General features: G+C 36.9%; 1 non-coding gene across 1 annotated transcript; it reads right to left on the bottom strand.

The window, feature by feature from the left end:
- Nucleotides 1-667: 667 nt before the first annotated feature.
- On the bottom strand, nucleotides 668-774 carry LOC147914495 (U6 spliceosomal RNA). The gene has a single exon (XR_015555292.1). It is a non-coding gene; the product is annotated as a U6 spliceosomal RNA (small nuclear RNA).
- Between the last annotated feature and the right edge of the window lie 24650 nt (nucleotides 775-25424).

The following is a 25424-nucleotide window of genomic DNA, read 5'->3' as shown; positions in this document are numbered from 1 at the left end:
GCACAAATACAAATGTTGGGTGATGCAATCTGGACGATCATCCCAGGCCTCCACCACTTGTGGTCTTTGGACAAGAAGAAGAGTTCAGAAATCAATGCAAAAAACTCTGAAATTCAGCCAAATTCCCCTTCAAATGCTCGCTGTCTCTAAGTTGTGCTGGGATTGAAGGAATTTTTGATTCTGGACATTTTATCACAAGATAATTTAGCTCATATCCATGGCCCATACTGGGTAAAAGTTCACAACCTCTGAGGGAGATATATCTGGTGAGAGAAGATCAGTGTCATCCCTGACAATTTTCTTTTGAACAGAGGATACTCCTCTATCAAGGTTGCCAGGCACCAATCCCATGGAGTATTGCCTTGTGTGTAAGGATTAATGGGCACTGCGAGGGTTAACATCCACCAGAATCATCATCCTATTCATTGAAGGCTGCCCAAGTGCCAGGTACTGCACTAGCACTTTGCACGCATTATCCCGTTTGCTTCTCATGGTGATGTTATGAAGCTACCGCCATGCCCATTTTACGTATTTTTTTTTTTTTAATTTTTCTCCCTTTATTCCATCTCCTGGCACCAGTTTCCTTTCTGTCAAACACAACATCGAACCTGTAGGTGAACTGTGCTTGCATGGAGCTGCAAACTGTGCACTGGGGTAAACTCAGGTCCAAAATATGGAATGCTTCACGAATTTGCGTGTCATCCTTGCGCAGGGGCCATGCTAATCTTCTCTGTATCATTCCAATTTTAGTATATGTGCCGCCAAAGCGAGCACCCATTTTACATATTAAAAGACAAAGGAGAAAGGTTAGGAAACCCGCCCAGGGTCTTAAAGACTCAAACTCAGACTGAAACCCACAAAGTCTCTGTTCTTTTCATTCGAGATTTGAGAATTATAAATAGTACATTATTTGAGAGAATTATTCACACTTGCTAAAGGAAGGTCTTACTATTATGCAAACCAATCAATCAACCAATAAATAAATAAAAAGTACAACAATTTCATTTCGTTTATATGGTGTTTCCTGAAATTCATTCATCAGGAGTCTTTTTCCTTGAGTGAGGTATGGAGAGATATTGACCCTGTTAACAAAAACATACTTGGGAAATACTGTCAGAAAGCAAGACCTGAAACAATGTGTTGGGGGAGGAGTTAGTTTTTCTTCTGTGCTGGTGTTTGCAGTAACACTTGAGAAAATTTCCCACACCTGTCCCCGGAGCTCTGTCAAATTCCTCAGGCAGGTTGGTAGATAGGCTATGTCTTATTTGCAAACATTTTAATTTGAGGAGATTTATTTTCTAAGCCCTTTCATTAATATTCCCAGAATTCTAAAAGGAAGGAGAAGAAAGAGAGAGGGAGAGGAAGAGGAAGAGGAGGAAAACAAGGAGGAGGAAGAGGAAGAAGAAAACAAAATCATGTTGGTCAGTGTCATCTGAGGATTTTTGAAATTCCTTGGTTTTGTCAATAAATATTTTCCATGCAATTCTTTTTCCTCTTATAATGTCTCAATTGTCAAGAAAAAAATTTGCAATAACATATTAATTTTCGCCTGACATTTCTCAACTCAATCCTGGTCTCCAGGGGCAGGAAGCACAATGTCTTTACATATATCCTCATCATCATCTCATATACTGTTTATTAAATGCTCTTGGGTAGTTTATTAAATCTGAGCATCAGATGTTAAATGTAATTCATCAGACTGAATTACTGCTCAATACATTCATTGGCAATCGTAAATAGGGGACAAATACAGGCAATACTGAATTCCAAGTCTTTTACTTGGTCTTGAGCCTTAAAGTTTTTCTACAATTACACAGTTTTTCTTTTCTCTTCAGAATATGCATCATCATCTGTAGCTGTTGATGTTTCCTTCCACTTAAATAGTAAAGTCATATTTATGCCATTGATGTATGCAAATACCATTTCTAAAGTAATGGCTGCAGATGCAATGCATTTGATGGAGAAAAGGAAATACTGTACGGCTGCATGAACTGTTTAACAGGAACTGATGCCCAGCAAATGCCCTGTGTACATTTTTGCATTTGACCTTGTCATTACGGAAGTTACATTGGTAACGTGGCTCTCAAATAGTTCCCACTTTAACGAAATATTAAAATCAAACATACCTGCATTGAGTTCTCTGAATTAATAACAATACTCAAGTTTAAAAAAAACAACCGAAAGTAAAGACTGGTAAATCATTGCTAAATCTAACAAAAAACTACCCAACTAGCCAAGAGAATTCAAGAAAAACTACCACCTCTTCTAAGGCCTATAGAAATAGCACTTGAACATCCAAAGGCAGAATTCAGGTATTCCACACTAAATGTATTTTTCTAAAAAAAACAATTCAGAACAACAAAATATACTTTCATGTCAATAATGAATTGTTTCATGCTTACATGTGTATGTAACAGGTATCTTAGCTCTTTGGCCAAACTTAGGGAACTTGGATCACAAGCAAAGTACGTGCTGGATGAGCAAACTAAAACTATCGAAAGGTATTTCCATGGACTTGAAAAATGTTTCTGAGGGGAACATTAGAAATATAGCTCATTTGGACCAGATCTTTTTGATTTTCAGTTTCCTTTTTTCCAAGTCATGGAATAAATTCTTTGATGGAACATACCGGGTTTGCACAGGCTAATGAAAAAGCCACATATACTTTTTTTTTTTTAATTTTGAGGCAAAACTCCTGGTTATGTTGTTCAAAGAAGACAAGAGCCTTGCAATTAGGTTCATTAATTTAGGTTAGGGTCTGGTTTCCTTTATTCCATGGCTTCTAGAAGAAGATCGATCTTTATCCTTGTCTAGTAAAAATATCAGTTTATAATGAAAACATAACTCTTTGATGTATTTCTTTGTAGGATTTGCTTTCAGAAACTTTTGATGCTTTGCTCTATCTCCTCCTATTAGTGCTTTTATCTAACCAAAAGTCACCCACCAAAGCAGACACTCTGAAGTCCCACTGGGCTCCCATCAGTCCAGTAGAGAGGGCTGACATGACATATTAGTCTTAAATCTAAAGCATATGTTTGGAAAATGCCTAGTTTCCTGGCAGTAATTAAGAATGCTACTTGGCAGATTGGCAGCCACATAAAACAATCATTAGTAAACCCTATATTTATTATGTTCCCATTTTATGGAAATGAAACCCACATTACAAATATATATAGGAAACTGGACCCCAAATGATGCACAGGTAGAATCAATTATGATGAAGATGAAAAGAACATCAATAGTTTTTTTCTAATTCACTTTTCTTATCCCAAAAAGGTCTCCTCCAAAAGAAACCACATCAAAACATTTGAAAATTTCTTTCTATTAACTTTTAAAACCATCTTGAATAAGGTCCCTCATCAGTACTCATTTGTCAGCGTGGTTCACTGAAGAGTTCTGGTGTACAACTAATGAAGATAAGGTCCTGTAGTCGTAGGAGACTTTTTCTTTATAAATGTTGTAAAAAAAAATTTTTCAGATACTTGAAAAGCCGCTTCAACTCTTTTGTGAATACATGCATATTATATACATACACATTTAGGGATGATATGCCCTGAGAATGCACAAGCATAGCTACATTTCTTGTTAAAATATTGAAATAATTCTGAACCAGATGGAAAATATCCACTACACCATACACCAATCCCCCCATGTGTATCTCTGTCTTTTTTCTTGGGACCCAATGGACCTCCCTATAATCCAGCAAATAAAGAATTAATGGCTCAGGCCTCTACCCCATTGCCCTTCCTGGTCAGTGGGTGCCTGTGTTGTACTGGTTGTTATTTATCTTGAAAATCACTTCTGTGCACAAGTATTGCCTCATGTGCATGACCTGTTCACACACCAAGTGGGGAGACACTCTAATCTGAACAGTAACAGAGTCTTAGTGATATGGAAGCCACATCAAGAAGAAGGCTTCCTTCTTGATCAAGAAGGTCAAGAAAGGGCCGGCCCCGTGGCTTGGTGGTTAAGTGCGTGCGCTCCACTGCTGGCGGCCCGGGTTCGGATCCCGGGCTCCCACCGGCGCGCTGCTTCTCCGGCCATGCTGAGGCCGCGTCCCACATACAGCAACTAGAAGGATGTGCAACTATGACATACAACTATCTACTGGGGCTTTGGGGGGAAAAAATAAATAAAAATAAAATCTTTAAAAAAAAAAAAAAAAAAAAAAGAAGGTCAAGAAGGCTATGAAACCAGCCAACCAACAGCAAGTGGGCAATGACACACCCACATTATTTTAGTTATTAATGGGTGTACAACAAAATGCCTGGATGTTTTCCTCTTAAAGAAATAGATAAGGTATTATAGACTGTATCAAAGAAAGACAGGTAGGTTCTACTTCAGAAACTGTTGGAAAAGTGACTATGGCCATGAAGTGTATGTGGGACTGAAAATATAGCTGGCACACTTTTCCATGGTGCATCTTTCACGTATAAAAGTGAAGAAACAGAAGTTTTCATTCTTCATTTGCCTGGTTCCGTATGAAATAAACCGTACCACCTAAGCAATAACATTTACTTTGTTTTCTAAATTGCTGACTCTATGAAAGAAATTCTGTTTGTTGCAAAGTTCAAATTCCAAACAAAACCCCGGGATGGGGAATTCAAGAGAGTCTCTAGAGAAAATGTTTTAGCGTTAGAATCATTTTAAAAATATGTTAGAGATTAAATATGATACTAATTGTTTTCCTTTTATCTTTAACTTTTTGTATTTTTATACTCTCATTTGCCAACATTTTCAATGTAAATTTTAGAGCACTTTTGCCATTTAAATACTAGTTTGTACATTATTAACCAAGAATACTAGTTTCACTCTTTCATTCACTCTTTCATTCACTCTTTCATTCCACATATATTTATTGATCCTGCTTGGAGGTTTTATTTGACTGGGTAAGGTATCCTTCCAATTGTAGACATAAGAGCACTTAATAAGAAATCAATAATTAAATTTAACAATCATATATTGTGCTCAGTATTTTGTCACATTGTAAGTATTCACTAATTCAATTGAATTTAAGTGGTTTCCCATTTACTAGTGGTTTTTATTTTATTTTATTTTTTTTGTGAGGAAGATCAGGCCTGAGCTAACATCCACTGACAATCCTTCTCTTTTTGCTGAGGAAGATTGGCCCTGGGCTAACATCCTTGCCCATCATCCTCTACTTTATATGGGATGCCACCACAGGACGGCTTGACAAGCGGTGCATCAGTGCGTGCCCAGGATCTGAACCTGTGAACCTTGGGCTGCCAAATTGGAGAGTGCATACTTAACTGTTATGCCACCTGGCCGGCCCCTACTAGTGGTTTTTAACAACTCTTCATGAGTTCTAATCATGATTTGGAGGTTCTATGGAACTTCACTGACAATTATGATGAGTACAGCAAATGACAGTGGTGGTAGAATCTTGTGGTTAAGCACCAAAGCTCTGAAGGTAAAAGACAAACAAAATGACAAATTAGGTTTATTCCTGATTCTGCCATTTACTAACCCTGTGAACAAGTTATTTTAACTTCTCTCTGTCTCAATTTCTTTAGCTGTAAAATGGGGGTAAATATTAAATAGAATGATGTATGTGTCTGACATATAAATAAATAAATGGCATTAGTAGTAGTAGTAATTATTATCATAAATTATGAAGACAGACCTTCAGAGAGTTATGAAAGCAAGTTTGTTATCGGATCACATAAAAACTTAGTCTTCTATCCAGAATATAATCTCAATGCTGGAGTGTTTTTATCAGCTTGACAGAACTATGAACTTTGACTCTCTTGTTTTCATCACATCCTATTCACCCTGTTGGTGAGAGGATTCCCACCTCAGGATTATGGGGATGACTGACCACACAACACTTAACACTGGATGGATGAGATCAACAGCCATTTGTTAGTCACATATCCTCCCAGCCTTGAGGAGGAGGACACCACACGCCATGCAGGACCACATGAGGGCTACACTCAGGAATGGAGTGAACGACCAATGGCCGTAGGAGTATCAAGAGGGTGAGGTGCCCTCTGGTTTCCACAGGAGGTTGTAACTGGCTTGTTTGACTAATTCCTCAGACTGGCAGGGAACTGAGACCCACTATTCAGGACTAAGTAGGCACTGTGCCTGGTCCCGTTGATAAGAAGGGTTCTTTGGGCAGGAGACCTAATCAGTGGAAACAGAGTGTGAAGGGGAACTTGCAATGGGGCCAGAGGAGGCAGTATGTAATATAGGGCTTCATTATATGCCTTACATCACATTTCTTCTCCATCATGTCTTTACTCTAAAAAACCACTTTTTAAAAAAAGCTTAATGCTACTCAATTAAGTTGACTGAGTACTGCTAGGTACAAGGGTTTTAAGATCTGCTGAGATCATTCCTCTAGGCATTGCTGAGCCTTACTTGTGGGAAGGACGATAACGTCCATGGCTACATCAACATGCTTCAGAGTGAAATGGACACCTGGCTACTGTTCAGATATATTGGAACAGGGTAAGGTAGCTGGATCAGAGAATCCAGGACCACAGATAAGCAAAACTCTACTTGTGCTCTGATGAATTCAGATCACCCATCTACTAGGATGATTATATGATTACATGACCAATATTGACACCATTTTGTGGATTAAACACCAGGCTGCCAAATAACACTGCTCTCCTATTAGTCATCTTCTTTATCTACCCAAGATTGTACTTAATGTGGCTGTTCAACTAGCTATTTCTAGATGGCAGAAGAACAAAGAGCTAATTGCTTTCCCCTTTTTGTTATCTCATTGCTCTAAAATGTGCTTTCCCACAGGAATAGTCTCTGCTGTAGTGAGTCAAATGCTAGTTGGCCTTGTTATACCATTATTTAGGAGATACCCAAAAATAACCATACTTTTCCTTGTGACCAGTACATCATCAGAGTTGCTTCTTTTATCAAATATTTCCATTTTCAGAAGATGCAATGTTTTGAATGGCCAACATATCATTGGATATTCATTTTTCTTTTGTCAGTATTGTTTCTCTTGGGTATATGAGTATGGGGACATTTTTATTTCTGTTCCAGAACACTTGAAAACACAGTGTTTAAATCTTAAGAACAGAAATTAAATTCTGCAGCCATCAGCAACTAGCCTTGAAGCTTCTGTCCAGGGATGAACCCAGAGCAGCTTGGTGGGTCTGGGCATGTGTTTACAGGCAGAGCCTCATTATTCAAAAGTCTAGCAGTGATTCCCTTTCTGTTCTTTTTCACTCCTCTGGAGATAGGGCTTTAGAATGTTACATTTTAACTAGTATCTCCATGAGAGATTTTGTAGGAGATATGAAAGAAGAAAAAATTTAAAACCATCAATTTCACTATCTGAGTGACTCTAGTAAAAAAACTTTTAAGAGAAAATTTAAAATAAAGAATGACATTGGATTATTCAGAAACTCAGTTACACATTCTCACCCCCCTGCCCCATATCATACACTTCTGATAGAGCTGGCTCTATGAAATGGTGTCCTTTGTAAAGTGACATATGGCATACAAGAAGGGGTAAGAATGTACATAGCAATTTATTCTTCAGATTAGTTTGTATCGATTGATACTGAAATGAATCAACAATTAATTTTTAGCACCTACTACATACACAGCATCACAATATTGGCGGTCAGCTCTGTACTTAAATATGTATCATCTTACTTAAAAAATTTTGGAGTTATCTGACTATCCATACAACCTAATTAATTTCTTTAAATCTTAGTTATAATCAAAATGATGTTCTGTAGGAGTCTATGAATTAATGAATAAACAACACCAAATAGCATATTTTAAGAGCTAAAATATTAAGAGTGAAACTACATATCGTTTTCCAGCCCATAAATGCAGTATGATTTTAGATAAATATTCAAGAAAGCCCTCAGCAAAAAATATTTTTAAATTCTAGAGTTTGGACACTGTAACTTAATCCTTGTATCAATCACAAACTAACCAGGAAAACAAGGAACTTGGAATATTTACAACAGAGGGGATTTATTGTAGGGATTGATTACACAGGTGATGGAGAATCTGAGAATTTAAACAGGTGATGGTGAGGTAACCAAAGTTTAGCAATAGCGAGAAGCTATTACTACTTATAGGCTGAAGACGTGAAGGAGGGGGTATTAATATAGCCCATGGTGATGATCAGGAGTTGGAGCCATAGCCATTGCAGAGCCACCAACAGAGGCAGAAAAGAAGAGAAGACGTACTCTGGACTATCCCTTCCTCCTATCTCTAGCTATGCTTCCCATTGGCCACAAACCCTTTTGGAAGCCAGTTTATATGGAAGCTAAGAACATGATCTGCAAGGACCAGCACTCCACCTCCCTTGATTCACCACCCCTCACCTCCCCATTCTGTAATGCAGAGCAGGAGAAGCACAACGAATGGACCCGATGGCATACGGGTCTCACGCTGGCATTAGCACAATTCCTGTATTTTTCATTCTAAACAATCTATAGTGCTCTCATCAACACACAACAGTGTCTAATTATGAACTTCTTGTCATGAAAATTATGTGGAGATATCTATGCAAGTCCTTCTAGAAATGCCTGGGAAATATTTTTCAAACTGCATGGTCTTACAGAAAAACTTGTGAAAGAGTTGTCACAGGCTGGGTGCTTGACGCAGGTCTATACATTGTCATAATGTTATGTCATGCTAGTAGTTAGGAAAGGAGAATATTATATATATATACGCTGTAAAGTATTTTGTTATACAGATCTCAACTATTTTAATAAAAATAAGTGTAATGATTTTTCTTTATTAAACAGGTATTCATGTTGACCATGACCCATTTCTTCTGAAATGTAGGAAATTCATTGTTTTTTTTCCTTTAATACTTGCTTTTGTACTTTACAAAGTATTACCTATCATCTATCTATCTATCTATCTATCTATCTATCTATCTATCTATCTATCATCTATTTATCATCTTTCTATTTCTTGAGAGATTAGTTTATTGAGATCCTTAAAAATCCTTTTTCATTGGGCCTAAACTGCTGGAAACATTTCTTTGGGCCCAGCATGCAGCATTTGATATCCTTTTTTTGTGAAGAAGATCAGCCCTGAGCTAACATCTGTTGCCAATCCTCTGTTGTTCACTGAGGAAGATTGGCCCTGGGCTAACATCTGTGCCCATCTTCCTCTACTTTATATGTGGGACGCCTGCCACAACATGGCTTGATAAGTGGTGCGTAAGTCTGTGCCTGCGATCTGAACCTGTGAACCCTGGGCTGCCAAAGCAGAACACACGAACTTAACCACTATGCCACTGGACTGGCCCCTGACGTTCTTCTACTGAGCTTCTTCTAAGTGGAGAATGATATTACTGTGATGCAGGGAGTCCAAGCAGATAATTTAAAATAAGAACCTGTTTGGAACTGTTGACATATTTAGGACTCCAGGACAGGCAAATGTGCTACTCTACAGTATTATTTCCACCACTTAGGACACATCATACTGCCACAAAGTGCATGCACACACACCCACACCCACACCCACATCCACACCCACACCCACATGGAAATACTCTACCATGAGAGAGAGTCTGAAGATACCACAAACAGGAATCATAACCCATGAATGGTGGATAATATAAAAAATAATTTTTAAAAAAGTAAAGAGCTTTCTTATTTGACATAATTGGAACCAAAGGTTGTTTGGTTCATTTAAAAAGTTAGATAAAATCAGGAATCATATGTATCTATATATTAAAAATTTTATTTGACTTTAATACACACTCATTTGCCAGTCTTTTCATGGAGGCTTGAGGATTTTGAGATGAGTTGGTTGAAGTTCCTCATGGTTTTTCTTGTGGATACTTTACTAATAATACTTTATCTAGACTCCCAAGTTCCATTTATTTAGAGCTGGGTGAAATTTAACTACAATTGCAATTACTAAGTATTTGAGGGAAGAAGCATTCTAGATTTTTATAAATTTTCCACATCTTTAAGAGTTATTTGCATATATCTAACTCAACAAGATTAGTTTTGCAATTTACTTTTATTGAGTCTTTCAAAGATTTAAACTTAGTTTTCAGAGAATAAAGAACTTTATTTTCATATCTATGTTTCATTAATTTATTGATATTTAATTTACTTACATAGCCAGCCCTGGTGGTCTAGTGGTTAAGATTTTGCATTCTCACCCCCACAGCCTGGGTTCATTTCCCAGTCAGGGAACCACACTACCCATCTGCCAGTTGTTATACTGTGGTGGCTGCATGTTGCTCTGATGTTGAAACCTGTGCCACAGGTATTTCAAATACTAGCAGAGTCACCCATAGTGGATAGTTTTCAGTGGAGCTTCCAGACTAAGACAGAGTAGGAAGAAGGAACTGGCCACCCACTTCTGAAACAGTTGGCCATGAAAACCCTGAACAGCAGCATAGTGTTGCCTGATATAGGACTGGAAGGTGAGAGGATGGCACAAAAGACTGGGCAGGGTTCTGTTCTACTGTACACAGGGTCACTAGGAGTCAGAATCAACTCGATGGCACTAACAACAATTTACCCAAATACTTGATAAAATGTTACAGACATAATCAGTTTTAGAAATGAACACAGTAAGCCTACAATTTAACTGATAGGAAGGAACATGCATAGGCAAACCAGAGATTAGACAGCATTGGCCATAAATATTTAGTGAGTTCCATGGCTTGAGTAAGAATGGTTTAAAGAAGAAATTGAGAATGACAGTTAAACTAGTGAGTCTTTTAAATAGAGAGGATTAAGGAAGGTTAAGAGGTAAATAAAGCTTCTGCATAGAGGTAAAAGACATAGAAACCGTAGGGAAGAACAAATATTATGACAAAAAAAGTATTTCTAAAATATAGGCTTTCGTATTTTAAAATTAAGAGCTCACTGGAACTGGAGGTACTAGGAATTAGGATATTAAATGTATTAGAGATTAGACGCAACTAAAGAGAGAATTAGTGAATTGAAAAATAGACAAGAGAAAATTACTCAGAATGTAGGCAGAGAGTAAAAGAGATGGAAAATATGAGAGGATAAAAGACTTGAGGATAGAATAGTAAGGTCCAACATACAACTATAAAGGTTTCTGAAAGGAGAAAATTATAAAAATAGAAGATACAATATTTGAAGCAAAGAAAACATGTAGGTTTGCAAAATTGAGGAAAGATATGAGTCTCCAACTTGATGCAATATACTGAGTCTTGAGCAGGATAAATACAAACAAATTCACATCTAAATTTATCATAATAAATTTGAGGAATATCAACCACAAAGAAAAAATTCTTAAAAGCTCCCAGTGATAAAAATTAATTACATACAAGGGAGTACAGCTGGATTGACAGCTGACTTCTCATGGGCAACAATAGATGCTAGAGTCCAATGGAATAATATCTTAATAATGTTGAGGAAAAACAAGGGTCAGTCTAGAATTCTATAATCTGGTAAATCATCATTTAAGCAAGGATATTACAAAAAAAATAGCTTTAGATGGATTTAAAAGACTATTTATAGACCTTTGCTAAGATAATCAATAAAAGATATACTTCTCGAGGAAGATAACTTGTAAGCCAAAAAGAAAGAATGTGGAAATGGAGAAGCAACAATGAGCAAAGAACTTGAAAAGTATATTGGTAAATCTAAGTAAGCATAGAGTATTATTAACAATAAGAATAAGAATAAAAAATATTGACTAGGGATTCAGTGGGCAGAATAATGCCACCCTTCTCATCCAAATGTCCTAGTTCCAGGAACCAGTGAATATGTTACCTTACACAGCAAAAGAGACTTTGCAGATATGATTAGGGTTAGGGTCCACAGGATGAGATTATTCTGGATTATTTGGATGTGCCTGATCTAATCATATGAGTCATTACAAGCTGAGGTCCTTTCCTAGGTTCCGTGACAGAAAGAGATGCAACAATAGTAGAAAAGTCACAGAGAGATGCAATGTGAGAAGGACGCACATGCTTCAAAGCCATAGCTAGCTTTGATGAGAGAGAAAGGGAAATGTGAGCCAAGGAATAAGGGTAGCTGCTAGAAGCTAGAAAAAGTAAGAAAACATTCTTTCCCAGACTCTCCAGAAAAGAATGTAGCCCTGCTAACACCTTTATTTTAGCCTGGAGAGTGTTGTGTTGAGCTTCTGAATTATAGAACTGTAAAATAATATAAATTTGTATTGTTTGAAGCTACTAAAAGTGTGGCAATTTGTTACAGCAGCAATAGAAAACTAATACAGGGGCAAATAGGTAGAAGGAGAGGCAACAACAAGAAGAAATATAGGAAGGAGAATAGAAGAGTTTGAACATTCTGAGAATGCTTGTAAAGATTATCAAGATATAGTGTAATGTTAGATTTTGTTGACTGAAGTAGGCAAGTTAAAAATTTGAGTACACTTTTGTATCTTGTGACATACCTGACAAGGTACCCAGATTGTTCCTCTCATTGGAGGAAAATCTAAAAGTTCTATATGAAGTATCTAAATTTTGTTTCCTTAAAAACATCAAAAGGCTGAAAATATAATCAAGACTTATGAGGCCAAAATCTAACCCCAGAGATAAGTGGAGTATTGAAGCAGGTTTTGCTTTGAGGTTATCTTTCAAACCTGGGTGATTTGCACTTTTATTTTCATTAATTTTGGGGATGGTCCTCAAGGAAGAAGGCTAATAGGAGATCCTCTGCCCTTAAAGCTTGGACTTTAAAAGGCTGCCTTTATGATGAAATGATGAACGAGAAATAAATTTCTCCACCTGGCCACACTCAGGGAAAGTTGCTTTATTCCTGTAGAAAGTAAGGTGTGGAAATAAAATTCATTCAGGAGTTGTATTAATAATTTCTCCTCATTTGGATTTTCAGCCCCTATTGATATCACTGACAATCCAAAAACTTCAAGCTGTAAATTTAAAGTAGTCCCACACGTTCAAGTAGTGTGATTGTTGGAGCCATGTAGAAACAAAACTAAATCTTGCCTGGAAGATCGAACTTTAATCCTAGGTTTCAAAGATTGCCACAATTAATTCCCCAAAGAAAATGAATAGCTCATGGTCAAAGATAACTAAGTAGACAATTAGACGAGGCATCATGGGCACAAAGATGCAGAAAAGATAGATAATAGAAACAGAGACTTCAGATATTGATATTTTCAGCCATGGATTACAAAATGACAAACCTTGAAATGAGGGAATAGGAAACTACCAAAAATGACCTAGCAGCTTTGATAAATTGTAGCACAGCGAGGCCTGAAGGGCACTCAGAGGGTTCTGTAGCAAAGAGGTGGAGAGCGGTACACATTCACTGGCTTGCCCCAGAGCTTTGTTAACTGCTCGAAGTCACAGTATAGTCCACAGGGACTTTGATCATCTGACATTCCAAGAACCTCGCACTGGTCACCAATATTGATGACGTCAGAGTAACTCGATATTCTAAGGAACAGAAACTACAAAGTATCTCATAACATATCTAACAAAGAATATGCAAGACCTTTATCGAGAAAATAATAAAACGTTATTGTAAGACATAAAAGACTTAAATAAATAGAGCAGGATACCAGAAAGAATCTATATTACAAATACATCAACATTTTCACATTTTGTCTATAAATTAATGTAATTCCTATTAAAATTTCAAAAGAGATTTTTGTGAAACTTGAAAAGTTTATTTTAAAATTTATATGGAAGAATAAAGGGCACAGAATAAGCAATAAAAATTGAGAAAAAAACAGACAAAGGAGTCAAGAATTACACTGCAAGACACTAATTGAAACAGTGTGGTGTTAGTGCACAGGAAGACAAATAGGCCAATGAGACTGAGAGAGAGCTGAGAAATAGACCCATGCATTTATGGAAACTCATTTTGTGACAGATCTGGCATTACAAAGGAGTAGGGAAAAGTCAGACTATTTAATAAATTGTACTGGGACGACTGGCCATTGATATAGGAAAATGTAAATTAGATTCTCGATCCACAGCATACATAAAAATTAATTTAGGTGGATAAAAGACCTAAATGTGAAAAACAAAACTTGAACATCTTTAGAGAAAAAATAAGAAAATCTTTATGATGCTGAATAGGAAGAAATCACTTAAATAAGACATAAAAAAATAGAAGCAAGTAGAGACTGATTAAAATGACTACATTAAAATAAAAATTGTATATCACAAAAGTTACAATAAGTGAAAAGATAAGCATTAGATTGGGAAAATATGTTTACAACATAAAAGCAATTATGTTGTATCAATATTAATATCAAGAATATATAAAGATTTTTCCTAGAAACAACTTTTAAAAAATAGCCAAACAACCCAATGAAAAATTCACAGAAGAAGAAATGTAAAAAACCCATACTATAAGAATAAATAGTCAACTTCAGAAGTCATCAGGAAAATGCAAAATAAAATAAGACACCATTTCATACTTAACAGATGGGCAAAAATTTAAAAGTCTGAGAATAATGATGAGGAGATAAAGAAATAGGAATTGTCTGGGTGATGTGTTCGTTGACACAATAATTATGGAGAACAATTTGTTGTTGCCAATAAAGAATATGATACACACACCCTACAACCCAGTCATTTTGCTCCCAGGTGTATACCCTAGACAATTACCTACCTGCACAACGTTCAAGGCATTTAAACTATACATCTCCACTGCTGTGACTGTTCTTATGGACTCTTGAAGAATATTAACATAGAAGATCACCATCTTCATCGTCATCGTCACCATCCCAAATCTGGACTTTATTTGCAGGAGTTCCAAAAGCACCGAGTACAGTAGGTGAGACAAACATAGCCTTTACCTAGGAGGGCATGAACATTGGCAAACACACACACGCACATACAAACACATACAACCTACAAAGGCATTTGACAAACTCATAAACTATTTATGTAGTGAACTCTTATCGGTGGTAATGGAATACGGACCTGATACCATCCTGGAGAAAGTGATTATTATGAAACCCAGACAGTACTTTAGCCAATAATTTCAATCTTCTTGTCTATCAGTTTTTGTGAATCTTTTATTTATTGGAAACTCTATTGAGGACATAACCCTGGCCAGTCTGAGGTGTGAGACTGGAAAAACCAACAAATAGCCAGAGAATTTAAGGTCATCAGTTTTCTTTGCCTAATTACTTAGCCACTCCAGGGTAATGGTCTCAATTATCTAGTCAAAAAAACTGTTCCAACTCGCTCATTCACTTCATAGTGTCTATTAGGTTCCTCTCTCTGGCAGATATTCTAAGTGAAGAATTGGGCTCTTTATGAATAATATTACCAAACTGAGACAGAAGGTGGGCATGCAGAAAGATGATTATGAGGTCATGTCTATTAGTTACCAACCTACAAAACAAATAGTCCTTTCCAAATGTTGCGCAGATGGGTTTTAGTGTTCGTAACATTGGGTTGGATAAGTTTCCCAAAAGCTCCAAACTCAAACATTGGACACATTTGTGCTGACGTGTAGTGAATCTGAGCTGTAGCTGTGTACATGGAAATAGCCACCAGCAGCATTAGGCAGAGAGTAAATCAATGAGTATCTTGAGCACATAATTTCAGAACTCCAAAGAACTTCCATTCAGCCTCAAATTCTCCCATCATCGGACTGGCTGATTGCTGAGACTGTACTACTAAAGATTCATTTCTATGGTGTAAGAGTTCCTTCACTGTCAAAAAATAAAAATTCTCCAAGAAGTAAATGCATTTTAAAGATAAGCATTATCAGTTATTTAAATCTTAATGGGAACAAGAATGCAGGACGAACTTTACGTCTACTTTTACAAATCATCAATTTTAAGGTCTTTAAACTCAGATATCCTATGTATTCAATAATTTCTTTATTTGAAAGAAATCTTGGAGAAAAATTCTTGTTAGGGTTTTATTTTGTGTATCCAGATCTCAGGTAATATTTACATGTTTGAATCTGGCTTCCATATTCCTTTAGATACTTTTTTGTAAGGCAAAAACTGGAAATACTAAAAAAGAAATAAAAGTATAAATCAATGTGGCAAATCCCAGATTTGCACACACTTGCAACATATGTTCATGTGTTTATAGCAATTAAAGTTCATAGCAATTACAGTTAGTAGAGAAATGTGACTTTTTTCTACTGCCTTTTAGTAAAAAATTGGTTAGGTGTAACACGTGAGAGTCATTCTAGACAATCTTATTTATTTAAGATCAATCCCCTCAATTCTGAAAATGTAACATATTTAAAAATAAAAATCATTGTAAATTATGATAAACATTTACCTGAATTCATTTTAGTATTAAATTTAGTTTTCATGAAAATTTAGTTTAAGCTTTATTCCCTAAATTGACATATCTTATAGGAGATAGAATATCTTAAAACCTATAATTAACTTTTGAAAACTGAAAATACTAAAGAAAAAAACCAATTATGTATAGTATCCTCATTCAAAACAATCACAGTTAGCATTTTGCAGTGCTAGTTTATCTTCTCCCTGTCTTTTCTCACATGCGTATGTATTTTTAACATAGTTATAATCAAAATGTAAATAAAAACTTTATACTGATTTTTCACTGGACTTTATAAGAAGAATAATTTTCCATGTTTTATATGGGCTTTGTAATTTTAGTTAACATCAAAATATTACAACGAATTACTTAATTTCCCTATGGTTGAATATATAATATTTAAGTGCCAATTTTCAATTTATAAGTAGTGCTGTTGTTGATCTTCATGAATGTAGCTTTTTTAAAAATCTTAGATAGATTCCAAGAAATAAAATTCTGAGTCAGAGAATGTGAGCATTGTTTAAAATTCTGGATACATATTGTCAATGTGCTTTACAGAATATATTTTTACCAATTTACACAGGCCCAGTAATGCATGAGAATTACCACTATCTTAACAGTGTTCATTAAATGTAGTTTAATCTTTTTCTGATCGCTGCTGTGATTATCAGTGATATGTGGGTACAAAGAGTTAAAAGGTCATGAATCTCTGAAGAAATTCTGGAACTTGACAAAGGACTTGATGGTGGAAAATCTTTTTCCTTTTCTTTTCCTCCCTTCCCTCCACCCTCCCACCTTCCCTTCCTCCCTCCTTCTCTCCTTTCCTTCCTTCCTTCCTTCCTTCCTTCCTTCCTTCCTTCCTTCCTTCCTTTCTTCTTCCTTTTCCTTTCTTTTCATGGGAAGGAGGAGTGGTACATTTCTCTTGTTCTTTTTTTTTTTTTTTTTAATTGCAGTAACATTGGTTTATAACATTGCAAAAATTTCAGGTGTACATCATTGTACTTCTATTTCTGCATGGACTACATCATGTTCACCACCAAAATACTAATTACAACCCATCACCACACACATGTACCGAATTATCCCTTTCACCCTCCACCCTCCCCCCTTCCCCTCTGGTAACCACCAATCCAATCTCTGTCCCTATGTGTTTGTTTATTGTTGTTATTATCTACTACTTAATGAAGGAAATCATACGGTATTTGACCTTCTCCCTCTGACTTATTTCACTTTGCATTATACCCTCAATGTCCATCCATGTTGTCACAAATGGCTGGATTTCGTCGTTTCTTATGGCTGAGTAGTATTCCATTGTGTATATATACCACAGCTTCTTTATCCATTCGTCCCTTGATGGGCACTTAGGTTGCTTCCAAGTCTTGGCTATTGTGAATAAGGCTGCAATGAACACAGGGGTGCATGTACCTTTGCAAATTGGTGTTTTCAAGTTCTTTGGATAAATACCCAACAGTGGAATAGCTGGATCATATGGTAGTTCTATCGTTGATTTTTGAGGAATCTCCATACTGTTTTCCATAGTGGCTGCACCAGTTTGCACTCCCACCAGCAGTGTATGAGAGTTCCCTTCTCTCCACATCCTCTCCAACACATGTTGTTTCCTGTCTTGTTAATTATAGCCATTCTGACAGGCGTGAGGTGATATCTCATTGTAGTTTTGATTTGCATTTCCCTGATAGTTAGTGATTTTGAACATCTTTTCATGTGTCTGTTGGCCATCTGTATATCTTCTTTGGAGAAATGTCTGTTCAGGTCTTTTGCCCATTTTTTAATTGGGTTGGTAGTTTTTTTGTTGTTGAGATGCATGAGTTCTTTATATATTTTGGAGATTAAGCCCTTATCAGATGTATGGTTTGCAAATATCTTCTCCCAATTGTTAGGTTGTCTTTTCGTTTTGTTGATGGTTTCCTTTGCTGTGCAGAAGCTTTTTAGTTTGATGTAGTCCCATTTGTTTATTTTTTCTATTGTTTCTCTTGCCCGGTCAGATGTGGTGTTTGAAAACCTTACACCATACACAAAAATTAACTCCAAATGGATTAAAGACTTGAATGTAAGACCTGAAACTGTGAAAGTTCTAGAAGAAAACATAGGCAGTACGCTCTTCGACATCGGTCTTAGCAACATCTTTTCAAACACCACATCTCTTGTTCTTATTAAGATTGAGTGAAGTCCGGCAGACGAATGACCTTCTGGTCAGCGTACTAAAGCCGTGTCTTGCTACGAAGCTAAGTCAAAAGTGGAGCAAACTACTTTTAGGTTTTCCTTTTCACCCTCTAGAAAATCAAATTATTTCCTTCATTGTTGCTATCAACGTGCTTTGAATTGCAGCACCATTAAAAATAGAATCTACCTTCACTAAGAGACCCTATTGGACTGCAGGCGGCTCCAACAGCTTGCACCAGCGTTCTATATATTGGCCTTGGTTTGCTGATGGAGCCAGATTCTAACTGCATTTTTTAGTACATTGCTGTCATTGCATCATAACAGATCCCCTGCCCCATGGTTCTTGTCTTTAGCAGGGCTAACACATGCCCTTAGGGGCTTCTGGTCACTATTGGGACTTTTCCCCCTAATCTTGAGAGTTTCTTCGGTCCTTCGGGACACTAGATTTCTTTATCTCCACTTTCTGAGCTTTCCTGAAGAAATGCTTGCTGTTCTATTTTTTTCTAATCAGCAAGCTGCTGGCTTCTGCAATCCTCTCCCCTGTCTTCAAATACCAGTGCCATCACTTACTAACGGCATAACCTTATGCAAGCTACTTAACTTCTCACTTAGATTTCCCAGTCTATAAAATAGAAATAATATTACTTATCATGTAGGGTTGTTTGTGAGTGTAGAAGCCATGAATCTCATTCTCTAAACTCACGTATGTAAGAAATCTAACTTTATTTGCAATAATGCACATTAATTTCTGACTCCAAGTCTCACTACCTGGCCTGTAGTAAACTTCAACCCAGTTGGCATTGGACCCACTCATATCTGAAGTTACATGTTGCCTGAAGAATGAGGAAGGCAGTATGGACCACTGGTCTCCAGGTCTCATGAGTATCACTGATATCCTCTACATTTAAGCCAACAGCAGAGCCTGGAGCACACTGGTGCTCTACTTTTGTGCCAAGTTTAGGATGTGGTCTTGTTTGACAAGGCCAGGGACCCAGTTCCTGTGGTCATCCTGGATGCACTCCAGAGCTAGTCCTCCTCCTCGTGGGCTTTTGCCCTGAAGAAGAGCCCTTGGTCCCCCTTGCTTGGGAACCACAGACCTCTCCCTCCTGCACAATCTGGGGCACGTGTGTGTGTGTGTGTGTGTGTGTGTGTAATGTTCAACTGCTGTTTTGTCTGGCAGAAGATTTTCACTCCTGAACCTTGTTGAAACCATAGCTAAAAGAATATAAAGAAAAATGGGTTTAGCTTTCTAAAAACAAATCTAGAGACTCTTGCTGACTACCTCTGCTGTCTGCTCTTCCCTAAAGAAATGGCAATGAGGAAAAGAGCTTGCGAACTTCACAGACAAGTGCAAGGAGACAGGGATAAATACAAGGAGAAAAAATCCGATTATTAATAATCTCAAACTATCATCTAGCTGAATGGGAATTTAATGAGATTCCTCCTGCTCTCCTTTCTTCTCTCTGCATTTTACATTTCTCGCTTCTTCTGTTTCCCGCCTGTTACTAGCAAAGAGCAGTGGTGGGAGCTGCAGCATGGTCTTTTATAACACGTGCAAGCCAATCATAATGCTCCCTTCCGCAGGAGTCATGAACTGACCAATCACAGTGTGTCTGGACTTTGGCTCCTCTCTGCTGTCACTTATTAGTTACTGAAAATTCAGGACTGCTTCACAAGAGGTGTTTGTTCATTTTTCTGGCTATTTCTGGGCCTGGAATTGTTCTAGAAGCCTGAAGGACTTGGGAATCTAAACACTGGGAAGCTGGGGTTTTCTGTGTTAAACCTCTACATGTTTTCTCGGGATGAACTGACCAGAAGATTCACTGTAGTACACCACTTTTACTCTGTGGGCACTTAGCAAATCCCTGTTGACTAATTGGCAACAATTCCTGGTCTACTTGTGGGAAAATGGGGAGGTAAAATAAATTAGCCGGGCCACCATGCTTTCTCAGTCACCCGAGGGAAGAGTTATTAGTGGCTACACACAGTAACTGAAAATAGACATCTGGTCAGGAGAACCTGAAGAAAGAGGGTCGGGACTGCTGGGGCCACTTTCAGTAAACACTTACACAGATATTTCAGTATACTTGAAGAGAGTGTTTGAGGTAAATTTTTTTTGGAAATCATCAGAAAAAACCCTTATTACCAACAGAGAGGTCATTGAAATTTAAATTACTAGTTTAAAATATGTCAGAGAACTTTCTCTTTTCCAACTCAGAACTCTTTCTGCTCTAACAAGTGGGAGGCTGCGCCATGAAATAGCCAGTCTTGTTTAAGGAATCTGAGGCAATATCCAAGGAACGATAGTCAATGCTTATTTGTTTGTTTGACAATATTAATGAAGTTATACTCTAGTAAAAATTAAAATATAGCTAAAGATAAGCTTACTTTGAATTTCTCTTAGAGTCTGGACTTTCCATTATTTTGCAAGAATAGGTGAACATACGTTCCTCTATATACACGCATATTTATGGTCTCTGGATAGAAAGCCTTTTTCTAAGAAGAGGATCGTGCCCTGAAGCCTTTAGCCAACATGTGGGGTTCTAGCCAAAAATCTCAGGAAAGTTGACAGCCTGGGTTATCCCTGTAGGGTTTTAGTCACCCTGTAAAACTTTAGAAGTATTTATATCAGCCATACAAAACACCTCTTCTGAGAGAGAAAGGCAACCATTTCACTAAAAAAAAATCAAAAGTCAAACTGGGACGATGTCAACCTCCATGTATGAAAGATCACCTTTAAAATGATCTGTCAATGCTGGGCCTTCTGAGTTCCACATGCATGTGTATGTAGCTCATGAACCACAAGTACTTTATTTCAGTTCATTTTAGCTTTTACAACAACCAGAAGAGCTGTTTTGGGGTCACCAACTGCCTTCTGCTAACTCGGGCAGATCAATATTACTAAACAAATGAGGAGGGACAGGAAGAATGGAGGGGACGCCGCTTGGAGGAGGGGAAAGCAGAGTGACTAAAATCTCCACATTTCTACAGTTCGAGGAAATGTTTTACGCCAATGCATGTTTTATGTCAATCAAACATATAAAAGTTAACTGTGGCTGCATAAGGCCATAAAGATGCACTTTTAAACTCTTAAAAATAAGGTACCATAATTACATCTCATAGAACTGTGCGTCCCACGAGTCTCTTTGCTGTTTTTAAGATACCCATGGTGGATGAGGTAAAGGAAGGGCGACGGAATGGAGAGAGAAACCCTTTAAGTTCTGTGTGCAGAAAAATGCAAAAGCTGTCCAGATTTACGTGTAGGATCTCTCTCTCTTTCTCTCTGATTTATTAACTTTAATAACTGTGGGATCTCTCTCAACTTTGGGTTTGAGAACTGAAGTCATTACAGTTCAAGAATATTTTTTTCCCTGAAGTAATCTCTGGTGGTGTCAGTCATCTGGGAAAGTGAAACAGCTTTGTTTCTTTTTCTCTCTTTCTTTTAACCCTTAACGAATATCTTAGAAATTTCTGCTTTGAAATTGAACTTTTGTGCACTCACTGCAGTGGTATCTGTTCAGTAGTAATAAACCTAGACATCAGAAATTTTTTCAGTTGAAGTTCTAGCATTATTGAACAGCTCTGAGGGTCTGATTGCAGAGCAATAAGTTCACTGGCAGTGGAGCTTGGCAGAGATGCTGTGAGAGAGACAGGGAGAGGCACTCCTGCAGCCTCCATGCTCGGGAGCTGGCTGATCTGGCAGAGGTGGGACAGTGTCCTCCTTCTGAGGTAGAGAGGTTATATACCTGCCTCTCTCTGTCCTGTGGTTCTTGACTCTTGAACATCTTAAGTTTGCCCAAAGCTTTGCTGGGCAAGAGCAATGACCTAGACTCAGAAGTTGATGAAGAAAGTATTGGCTTTGCCCGTAGCCAGTGCTGTATGCTGGACACTTGCCTCTGTTAGTTTCATTTTTATCTTCTGTAAAACAGCTGAATTAGACTAGATGATTACAAAACAGCTTTGGACAAATCTTCAGGTTCCAGTTGAAGACAAGTGTGTGGGATGGCTCAGTGGTGTGGGCTCTATCGACAGGTCATTATACTGCTGGAAATGCAATGCTTCATGTGATTCAAAATGTAGGCGTCTCCAAATGTAGGGGCAGATTTCTCAGTCTGAGCATGTAGTGAATAGGCTTAATCCACATTTACCAATCCCATCAGCGAGGACCTGCATATGGGTCACCTCTGGTTTGATGCTACTGTCATAGAAAGACCTTGGAAGTTGAGATTCATCTAAGCCACGAGAAATTTCCACAACTGAACTGGATCTCACTTGTATAGTCCTATAGATGGGAAGAAAATAAAAGAATAAAAGCTTGGATATCCATTTAAACTTAAGAGTCAAATAAACAGCCTTCTCTGAGTTCACTAGGGATGAAGACTGCAAAGAAGGCTACAAGACCACCTTAAAGAGTCAAATTATGAAGCTGTCCCTGCTATAAACCCGTTGGTGTCACCCCATCAAGAATCTAGAAGCATTTCTGGTCATCATACAACCCCAATAGGGTAAGAAAGGATGCCCTAAAATTTTCTTGGTAAAAGATAATTGTTTTTTTTAGTAGGTTGGGGTCTTCTAAGTTTAGGATGGTTTGTAATCAAGTATAAAAATGTTTATAAGAGTCAAATACACAGTATTAACATTTTTTTCTGTTAAAGAATATGTACATATTTAATAACTTATATACTTACAATATATAAGAAAATTTTACCTGTTAAACAAGTCAGTTTTTAAAATTTTCAATTTAGAATGAATAATTAACTGCCTTAAACTTGTGATTTTAAGTTGAAATTTTACTAAATTTATATAGTATTATAACATTTAAGATAAATTAATTCTCATCATATTTGTAAGTTTAAATTATTAGAAATATGAGTTATCTCAGTACTTGGGAAAGTTTTAAGCCAAATAATTGAGATAACCCTCAAAAAAGAAATCAAATGTATTAAATGTATGTATGCCATTTAATATATTTAAAGGAATTTTATTAGCAAGTTTGTAAGTTATTCAAAGTCTCTTAAAAGTGAGAGCTGAACATTTACTGAACTTATAAATAAAATAATAAGATTGCAATCTAAACTTAAAATCTTAAGGAAAAACTATGTTTTGGATTTGTAACTTCAATAACTCAAATAATAATTTTAAAGCTAAAGAAAGACTCACAAAAGATTTTTTAGTGCGCAAAACACATCCTTAAGAAAACTTTACATTTAACCATTGATACAGTTTAAACTGACTTAAAGTCAAATGTTGAATATTTAAACTTACCTCAAAGAAAAATGCATATTTTGCGAATCTACTCCGTGCAAATTATATCTCTACTTTAAAGCACAACCCCATTTTGCCTTCCCAAAAGTTAGAACAGGCTGCATTACTGTAATCCATATATTAGCCGGGTAGCTGCTATTGAAAAACATTATACCTGCAAATCTCTATGGCTTAAACACACAAAAAAATTCCTGTCTCACTGAAATTATAGTGAGTGATTCTCTGGGACTGGAGGGGTAGGGGGTTCCAGGCCACAGCTCAAAACCCAAGTGGCTTCACCTCGTGGCTAATTCATCTGGGTCATGCATGTCCAGGATCGCAGTGGAGAGGAGAGCCTAAGAGATTGTGTGAGAGGTTTTGAAAGCTGAGCCTAGAGGAGTGCACACCACTCCCACTCCCTCCCCACTGGCCAGAATTAGTCACACGGTTGGGAAATGAGCCACTCTCTGTGTCCAAAAGGAGAAAGTAATGGTTTGGTGTACACATAGCATTATCTCTGCCATACTTCACAGATTAATTTGCTCCCTCAAAACAAATCTGTGATATAAATGTATTGTTTTCGTAGAAAATACTGATTGTGACTTGGGTGGCAGGAGATAGTTCCACAGCAGTGTATGTAAATGAATAAAAGAGCTAGCAGTGAATTAATTTTACCCCTTAACCCTGAGGCTGTCAAGCTTTTAAATGTGTTGGTCTTGTTAACACAGCAACAAGTACACAGGAGACTTGGCTGTTAGGTGTTTAATGTAGGTATTCTGAAAGGTATTCTGAAACTAGGTAATTTGGGTTCGGAGTTCCCTGCAATGTCCTCTTCAGTTGTCTGTATAACCTAAATTAAACAAATAATTGCTATGTTATCTTTTTACTTTGTGTCCAGTAAGTCCGGACATAATCACAGGATAAAGTAAAGACTTTTCCCAAATACCAGTATATGTTTTGGAACTATTTTTCTAAATAAATTGTTTAGGGTTGATCCAATCATTTCATTCCAATAGAAACTACTATTTTGGAAAGAGAAATAAAAAAAACAACAAAAGGAAACAATTTCATTATATGTACAAAACTATTAATTATTTCTTTCAATAATAGGATCTATATCATGAATGATTTACTCATTTATTGGTTATTTTAAACAAGAAGATTTGCTTGACTTTTCCATATTTTTAATAAGTATGTATTAAGCACTTACTGTGGGCCATATTATTAAGCATATATTCTGGGTCATTCATTTTCATTATTTCTGAACCAAATTAATGGTCTGAATAAATCAAACCCAATTCTACTTTTTGTCTGACTTATACCCAAACACTTTGGGGTTATATGTTGATTTATTCACTTGTTGGATAAGCATTTTTTGCATGATTACTGGGTATCAAATCCAGTGAAAGATAATGTGAGAAAACAAGAAAAGTTATCCATATTCTTGAGAGGCTTCATTTCAGAAAACTCCAGAACTAAGTGCTCAGAACTAAAAAGCCCCAGTTGCAGTCTCAAATTATCCATTATTCTACAATGTTGGCTGGTAAAACAGAGTAAAAATATTTGATTTCTAGTCCAAATTTGGGATAGTTTAGGAGCATTAACTTTGGGAACTTGGTCTTAATTTAATTTATCAAATTATGTCTAGGAGCATTCAAAGCAAGCAGCAGAACAAAACTTAAAAATTCCCAACAGGAAAAAAAATAGTTTCTACTTTTCTCATAAGAATTTCCACAATGCCAGAATCCATTTGCAACAAACAGCTCCTTCAACCATCAAG

The sequence above is a fragment of the Ceratotherium simum genome, chromosome 19 (genome assembly GCF_057802395.1).
Source record: "Ceratotherium simum simum isolate JZ-2026a chromosome 19, ASM5780239v1, whole genome shotgun sequence".
Taxonomy (NCBI): domain Eukaryota; kingdom Metazoa; phylum Chordata; class Mammalia; order Perissodactyla; family Rhinocerotidae; genus Ceratotherium; species Ceratotherium simum.
This window is presented reverse-complemented; position numbering and strand designations above follow the sequence as displayed.